The 9,030-nt window shown below is 36.8% G+C and overlaps 1 pseudogene; it reads right to left on the bottom strand.

Moving 5' to 3' along the window:
• Window positions 1-1,559: 1,559 nt before the first annotated feature.
• On the bottom strand, window positions 1,560-8,683 carry LOC134372718 (tigger transposable element-derived protein 1-like; annotated as a pseudogene).
• Between the last annotated feature and the right edge of the window lie 347 nt (window positions 8,684-9,030).

The following is a 9,030-nucleotide window of genomic DNA, read 5'->3' as shown; positions in this document are numbered from 1 at the left end:
CTGGGGGTTACTCAGAACTACTGATGTTGTAGCTCAGAATCCTTGGAGTTAGAATAAAAATTTTCTACCAAAATATGATTTTATGTTTCCCTAAACCTAGAAGAGAGAATGAAGTCAGTTGACATTTACCAAATGTGTGTGATGATTTGGGGTTTGTCACTTGTAGCTAAGTTTATCACTAGCATGACAATGAACAGATCATACAAAAATTAATTCGTCTGAAAAAGAAAAAAAAAAAAACCCTAGATTTCTATATGTTGTCCTGGGACAGTTAAAATATGGACATGTCTGAAATACATTAATTTTCTTACTTTATATTCCTTTATGGAAAAGGAGTCATTCTAATTCAATCTTTGATCTTAAAATGACAGTAGGGTCAAATATAAACCAAAACCATGTGAACAACCATGTGAGTGACTGGCACAAAGGTAAACCTTCATCTTTCTAAAGACATGGAGTTTAGATAGAGCTGTTATCTACATACACGTGGTCTAAGAAGTGCTTAGAACAACAAAAATTAGAGTCTAGAAAACATCGAAAATACAGGACACAAGCATTAGAGCCACTCGGCAGATCAGAAATACGTGATCCAGACAAGTTATTTAATCAGTCTATTCTTCTGTTTTCTTATCTTTAAAATGGAGATAAAAGAAGGACAAAACAAGATAGCAAAGTAGTAATCTCCAACAATTGTCCCCCACAGAAACATCAATTTAAACAACTATCCACACATGCAAATACTTTCGCAAGAGCTAAGAAAACCAGGTGAGGGATCACAGTACCTGATTGCAGCACAATAATAAAAAAAGATACATTGAGGAGGGGGAAAAGGGCAGTTTTACATTACCCACATCACCCCTCCCCAACCGCGGGTAGTACAACAGGGAGAGATATACTGTATTAGTCCATTTCTGTTGTTTATAACAGAATACCTGAAACTGGGTAACTTATAAAGAAACAAAATTTATTTCATACATTTTCAGAGGCTGGGAAGTCCAAAGTCCAGGAAACACATCTGGTGAGGGCCTTCCTCTTGGTGAGAACTCTACACAGAGTCCTGTGGTGACCAGTATCACCCAGTAAGAATGGGTTGAGCAGAAGAGCTAAGATTCCCACTTGCTCTCCTTTTAAAGCCATCAGAACCATGCCCATTACTCCATGAATGCATCAATCCATTCACAAGGCCATAGTCCTCACAATCTAATCACCTCTTAAAGACTCCACCTCTCATAGACCATAATTTGATTCCCCACCCTCTTAACACTGTTACAGTGACAGTAAAGTTTCCAATACATGAAGTTTGGGGGGACACATTTAACCTATAGCACATACCATCTGATCAGGAGAAAAAGAGGGAAGTGAGTACAGGACATTGCCTTAGATCCCAGCACCAGCATAGTAAAACCTAGCACCAGGCAGCTCCCCACAGACCCATACTCCAGCCCAGTACCCATGGACTGAGCCTCAGACCCATCTCAACTTCGGGTGGGACGATGCAGCCCCAGGCTTCAAGCTTGTGTGGTGGAATTGTTCTCTAGGCCACATCAGCACCTCACCAGTCACAGTCGGCCCAGGCTTCTGGTGCACTCCAGCAATGAACCAGCTTCAGTGACCCTGGGCTTCTGGTGTGCCCCGGTGCCTTTCCGCTCCCAGCAAGCCAGGGCTATGGCACCATGCCTGATGGCCTGCCCAGAATCTCTATTCAGGCTGACTGTTGATGGGTTTTCCCAGACAAGGCTAGTCTGTGAAGACAGCAATAAATACCTACTTCTTCAAATGCACAGACATTGACACATAGCCAAAAAAACCAAGAACAATCAGGGAAACATGACACTACCAAAGGGACAAAATTAAGTGCCAGTGCCGACACCTAAAGAGATGGAGATATATAAACTGCCCAATAAACTATTTAAAATTGGTTTAAAGAATTGCAACAAACTTCAAGAAAATATAGAGAAACAATTCAACAATATCAGGAATAGAATAAGTGATCAGAAAGAGAAACTTGACAGAAAGACTGAAATAATTTAAAAGAAGCAAATGGAAATTCTGGAGCTTATAATAAAATGAACAAAATGAAAAGCACAATAGAAAGCATCAACAGCAGAATTGATCAAGCAAAAGAAAGAATCTGTAAACTCAAGACAGGTTATCCAAAAATATACAGTCAGAGGCATATAAAGAATAAAAATAAATGAAGAAAACTTACAGGATTTATGGAAAAGCATCAAAAGAGCAAATGTTTGAGTCAAAGGAGTTTAAGACAGAGAAGAGAAAAGGGGAGGAAAGCTTATTTAAAAAAATAACAGCAAACAAATTTCCAAAGTCATATTTCTAAAGACTACAAAACAATAGAAAAAAATCAATGAAACTAAGAGTTGGTTTTTAAAAAGATAAGCAAAATTGGCAAACCTTTAGCGAGGCTGAGAAAAAAAAGAGAAGATTTAAATAAAAGCAGAAATAAAAAAGGAGACATTACAACTGATACAACAGAAATACAAAGGATCATAAGAGACAATTATGAACAATTACATGCAAACAAATAGAATAACCCTAGAAGAGATATCTGCACTCGTATGTTCATTGTAATCCTATTCATAACAACAAAGATGTGGAATCAACTTAAGTATTCATCAGCAGATGAATGGATAAAGAAAACGTGGTTACATACACACTGGAATACTATTCAGTCATAAGAAAGGGGAAAATTCTGTCACTTGTGACACAAAAGAACCTGGATGACATTATGTTAAGTGAAATAATCCAGGCACAGAAAGGTCAATACTGCATGATCTCACACATATATAAAATCTAAAAAATGTTGACCCCATAGAAGTAGAGAGTAAAACGGTGGTTACCGGGGGCTGGAGTGGTTGCAGGAGAGGGGGGAGATGTTGATCAAAGTATACATAATTTCAGTTAGATAAGAGGATTAAGTTTAAGAGATCTATTGTACAACATGGGCACTATAATTAATAACAATATATTGTATCTTTGAAAAATGCGAAGAGTATTTATTAAGTGCTCTTACCAAAAAAATGATAACAATGAGAGGTAATACATATGTTATCTAACTAGATTTAGTCATTCCACAAGGTATATATACTCTAAAACATCATGTCGTACATGATGAATGCACACAATTTTATCTGTCAATTTAAAAATAAATAAATAAATCTGAAATAACATCTACCTTATATGGTTGATAGGAAGGAAATGATGGAACACACACACATAGCATTTAAGATGGTGCCTGGCTTATAAATGCACAGGCACACACAAAAAAGCATCTTTTATAATGTGACTACATAAAGCTTAAGATCTCCACTCATATGTTGAGAAGCGTGTAGTTACACAAACACATACACACACACGAAAAAATCCATACAAGGAAAAAAATCTAGCACTTATTCTCATGCCTCTTCTTTCTAGAAATGAAGCCACAGGTACTCCCAAAATGAGTTTAAAAAAAAAAAAAGTAACAAAACTCTTACTAGAAGTACTATAGCCCCCTCAGCTTCTCCAAGAAAGAAATACTTTTGGAGATGTATTGCGCAAGGCAACAGTTCTCACCAGTCAGGCCAGTAATATTCTAAACTATTAAATTAATTTGAGGGCCAAAAAATCTCTCATTAGGGACCAGTTTGGTTCAGCTCTCAAATTAGTAATGATTATATTTTTTCCATTTATCAGTCAGCTAAGTCAGCCCTAACATAGGACATATTTTTTTAAGCTCCGAATGATCCAACTTATCTGTTGACACCAATAAAACTTACCAATGAGTTCCAAATTTCTTCTCTCCCTTTATTTTGGGATCTGTTAGGTTATAAATCACACTTTGAAAATACCACTTAATTGCATTTATCTGATCTAAAAGGAAATTAGTTATTAGAATTTGTGAGAAATTCTTGAGACATAAGTGTGGCTTACAAAGTACTTTTTAATTTCCTCCAAGTTACAATGTTTAATAGTACAATTATAACCTAAAGTGAAAGGCTTATATTTAGTAGGTGCTCAATGGGTATTAATTATTTAGATGCTAAACTTAACAATCAAAATTTTCATAAAAGATGCGTGGGTTCAATATGAGAGTAAATATTGGGTGCATTACAGGTTTATTCTCAGGGGTAAGAAAACAAGGTTGCAGCAAAGAGCATTAGCAGAACCATAACATTCTCAAAGTTATACTGCAAGTCACAGGAAAATGTAGGAGTGGGATTTGGGTCTTTCAATACCAGGATAGATGCCCCAACCAATGAAACTGGATGAATGAGAGAACAGGGCTCCATAATAAGGTTCTCAGTTAGGAGAAGAAACTTATGCTACAGTAAAAAATCTATCCTTATATCACCATGCCCTCTTTCTCGTGCATATCTGAATATAGACTTGAGATTAAGTGATGCAAGAAAGGACTCTATTGACCAGGAATCTAGTAACCAGCTGATTTTGAACAGAAAATTCAATTTCTTATATTAATCTAATGGGAACATTTCAGAGTTTGCAAGGTATAGATAATTAAAGTCCCCAAATAAAACATTTTAATTGTTTAATAACTTGGTATTATATATGATTATATAAAAATGAGTTTAGGTCAAGCATATTTGTTCTAACAATAAAAATCAATACTATGTAAAACATACATTCTACTGAAGACAGATTTAGCTCAACACATTTGCCAAATAATATCTACCAAATGTAAGATGTAAAATATTTTAAAGATAATTTATTGAGCACCTTTACAGTGGTATTTTACATACATTATACCATTAATCCTCACAAAAAGACTAAGAAAAAACTAGGTGACAAATAGCTTAAATAACTTGCTCCAGGTTACATACCAGCAAATAATGAAGCTGCATTCCAACTCAGTTCTTTCAACTCTATTTTATACTCTCAACTATGTCCTGAGCAACACCATTCCCTTGTCTTACATATTTTACATGCAAAAAAGGATGGAGAAAACAAGCATCCAAATGACTACATAATATCTACCTAGTGCAATACGTTAGGTAATACAAATTAAGTCATATCAGATGCACGACACGACAGACTCCAGAGAATGTAGTATACAAGGAATAATCAACGGATATTCAGAAACAACCTATGTTGTAAATTTTAAGCCAGAGTTCTAAAATTATATTGAAACAGTGTTTTAAAACCAGTAGATTTATTTGCAAAATTATTGATGCTAGAAAGTTAGAAGGAACCTTATGAGTAACTCAATCCAAGCTAAGAATTTTTCCTACAGAATTCTGAACACACAATCAGACCTTGGCATCTTATGGTCCCAAATCCCTATTATGTCTTGGTAGTTACCACACATTAGCTAGAAAGAGATAGGCCACACCACTGTAGTCAAGTTGGCCCAACTCCTCTCCATCTGCTCTTGTAATTGAATATTTCCTTAACAATACAGTCCATTAACACTCAATGTAAGTCTCAAATTCCTTTTTATACCCAGAGTTTGCTTGGTACAGTTTTTAGTTTGTTTTCTTGTTTCAGTTCATACTTTCATTATAAATGAGCACTTACTGAGTACCAACTAAACCAGGACCCTTGCACATCTGAGGATGCAGAAAGTTATAGTCCCTGCCCTGCAGAAGCTCCGTTTTAGATGGGAAGAGAGGTTTGTGCATTAAAAGGCTCCAGTAATAATAGTGTCAAAGAATAGACAGAGGTGCCACAGGAGTTGCAAAAGTTTCTATAGAAGAGGCCCTTCTGATAGGACTTATAGAATGGGCAAAACTTGGATAAAAGAAAAGAGATTATCTGATAAATTAAAATTTAAATTCTTGTTAACTAATTCAAATAAACATTTCCATTTCTAAGTCCTATGGGCACTAAAACAAAAGATGCAGAGGCAAGATGTAAAGGGGCATTGAAATACAATTTAGGAAGGAACACCCACGTACATTTGTTTCCTACATGCTTCCCCTACTTCCACATCACTTAATTTTCCTGCAGATTTTCTATAAACTTGTTTCTAATAAACTAAGTAAACTACATATTACATCATGCTCAAAGGCCTGATTCCTTATTTTCAAGAAATTCATAAAAATTGGGTTCAGAACCATAGTTGAACAATACTCTCTATTTGACAAACACGAGACTCAATCCTGAAGCAAACTGGTTTAAAAACTTTTAGAATGAGCCCAGCATGACCCATAGAAACAGTTTCCAAACAAGTTTCATTTGCAGGACATTATGCTGGAGTCTGTGTCAATTTCACTTCAACACAACCAGAAATGGTAGAAGCAAGGAACAAATAATAATGGAAAAAGCCTGCCTAGACTATGCCTTTCAGACAATGTCCAAAAAAACTGGAACAAGCTAAGCAATGTTTCACTAAGAATCTGCAAACTGCTAGAGTCAGGCTGGGAAGATGAGGAAAGATTACTTTATTTCTCTACCTGGGCCAGAAACTTTAGATATTTACAACAACTTATAGTTAAAACAAGAGGAATGTGAATACAATCTTTCCCAGCAGAGAGTGATAAATCTCACAAGTTTCTGCAAAAATGAGCTCTGCTTTCCCTGAGCATCAATAAGGTGGAGGAAGGCAGGTAAGGGTGGGGCTGACTCAAGATGCTGGGAATTTTGCCATTTCTAAGAAAATAGGCTGAACGTGAGCAGTAGAAGCTGCACTAGAAGGAAGCAAATTGTTAGGGGAGAAACTGCTCTAGTGTCCCCATCTTAAAATGGCAATTGAGTTTGCAAAGTACAGGCATACTTCAGAGATACTGCAGGTTTAGTTCAGACCACCACAATGAAGCAAATATCACAATACAGCAAGTCATGAATTTTTTGGTTTCCCAGTTCATATAAAAGTTATGTTTACACTACACTGTAGTCTATTAAATGTGCAATGGCATTATGTCTAAGAAAACAACATACATACCTTAATTTTAAAATATTTTACTGCTAAAAATTGGTAATGACCATCTGAGCCTTCAGTGAGTTGTAATCTTTCTGCCTTGAAGGTCTTGACTCCATGTTGATGGCTGCTGACTGATCAGGGTGGTGGTGCTGAAGGTTGGGTGGCTATGACAATTTCTTAAAATAAGACAGCAATGAAGTTTGCTGTATCCATTGACTTTTCCATTCACGAAAGATTTCTCTGTAGCATGCAATGCTGTTTAATTGCATTTTACTCACAGTAGAACTTTTTTCAAAACTGCAGTTAATTCTCTCAAACTCTGCTGCTGCTTTAGCAACTAGATTTATACAATATTCTAAATCCTTTGTTGTCATTTCAACAGTGTTCACAGCTTCTTAACCAGTGGTAGATTCTGTCTGAAGAAATCTTTCTTTGCTCATTCATAAGAATCAAGTCCTCACCTGTTAAAGTCTCATCAGGATTGTAGCAATTCAGTCACATCTTCAGGCTCCACTTCTAATTCTAGTTCTCTTGCTATTTTCACCACATCTGCAGTACTTCCTCCCCTGAAGCCTTAAACCCCTCAAAGTGATCCGTGAGAGTTGGTATCAACTTCTTTCAAACTCCTGTTATTGTTGATACTTTGACCTCCCCCATGAATCACAAATGTTCTTAACGGCATCTAAAATGGTGAATCATTCCCAAAATGTTTTTAATTTACTCTGTCCAAATACAGCAGAGGCAGCAATAGCCTTATGAAAAGTATTTCTTAAACACTAAGACATGAATGTTGAAATGATCCCTTGATCTGTGGGCTGCAGAATGGATGTTGTGTTAGCAGGCATGAAAACATTTATCTCTTTGTACATATCCATCAGAGCTCTTTAGCGACCATGTGCATTGTCAATGAGCAGTAATATTTTGAAAGAAATCTTTTTTTTCTGAGCAGTAGGTCTCAACAGTGGGCTTAAAATATTCAGTAAACCATGCTGTAAGTAGATGTGCTGTCATCCAGGCTTTGTTGGTCCATTTATAGAGCACAGGCAGAGTAGATTTAGTATAGTTCTTGAGAGCCCTAGGATTTTCAGAAGGGTAAATGAGCATTGGCTTCAACATAAAGTCACCAGCTGGATTAGCCCCTAACAAGAGAATCAGCCTGTGCTTTGAAGCTTTGAAGCCAGACATTGACTTCTCCTCTCTAGCTATGGAAGTCCTAGATGGCATCCTCTTCCAATATAAAGTCGTTTCATCTGCATTGAAACTCTGCTGTTTCGGGTGCCCACCTTCATCAGTGATCTTAGCTAGATCTTCTGGATAATTTGTTGCAGCTTCTACATCAGCACTTGCTGCTTCCCCTTGTCCTTCTGTGTTATGGGATGGCTTCTTTCCTCAAACCTCATGAACCAACCTCTGCTAGCTTCAAACTTTTCTTCTGCAGCTTCCTCACTTCTCTCAGCCTTGATAGAATTGAATAGGGTTAGGGCCTTGCTCTGGATTAAGCTTTGGGTTAAGGGAATGTTGCGGCCAGTTTGATCTTCTATCCAGACTAAAACTTTCTTCATATCAGCAATAAGTCTATTTCGCTTTCTCACCATTTATGTGTTCACTGAAGCAGCACTTTTAATTTCCTCCAAGAACTTTTCCTTTACATTCACAACTTGGCTAACTTTTTGGAGCAAGAGGCCTAGCTTTTGGCCTGTCTTGGCTTTTGACACGCCTTCCTTACTGAGCTTAATCATTTCTAGCTTTTGATTTAAAGTGAGAGATGCGCATGATTTTTCTTTCACTTCAACACTTTGAGGTCATTGTAGGGTTATTACTTGGCCTAATTTCAATATTCTTGTGTCTCAGGGAAGAGGAAAGCCTGAGGAGAGGAAGAGAAAAGGAGGAATGAAGGAGAGGGGTTGCTGGAGCAATCGGAGCACAGACAAAATTTATCAGTCAAGTTTGCAGTCTTATATGGGTGTGGTTCATGGGAATTACAATAACAACATCAAAGATCACTGATCATAGATCACCATAACAGATATATTAATAACGAAAAAGTTTGAAATATCATGAGAATTGCCAAAATGTGACACAGAGACAGGAAGTGAGCACATGCTGTTGAAAAAAATGGCACTGATAGAATTGCTCGACGCAGGGTTGCCACT

This window comes from Cynocephalus volans, chromosome 3 (genome assembly GCF_027409185.1).
Source record: "Cynocephalus volans isolate mCynVol1 chromosome 3, mCynVol1.pri, whole genome shotgun sequence".
NCBI classification, from domain to species: domain Eukaryota; kingdom Metazoa; phylum Chordata; class Mammalia; order Dermoptera; family Cynocephalidae; genus Cynocephalus; species Cynocephalus volans.
The sequence above is the reverse complement of the archived record's forward strand: the minus strand, read 5'-3'. Positions and strand labels throughout refer to the sequence as shown.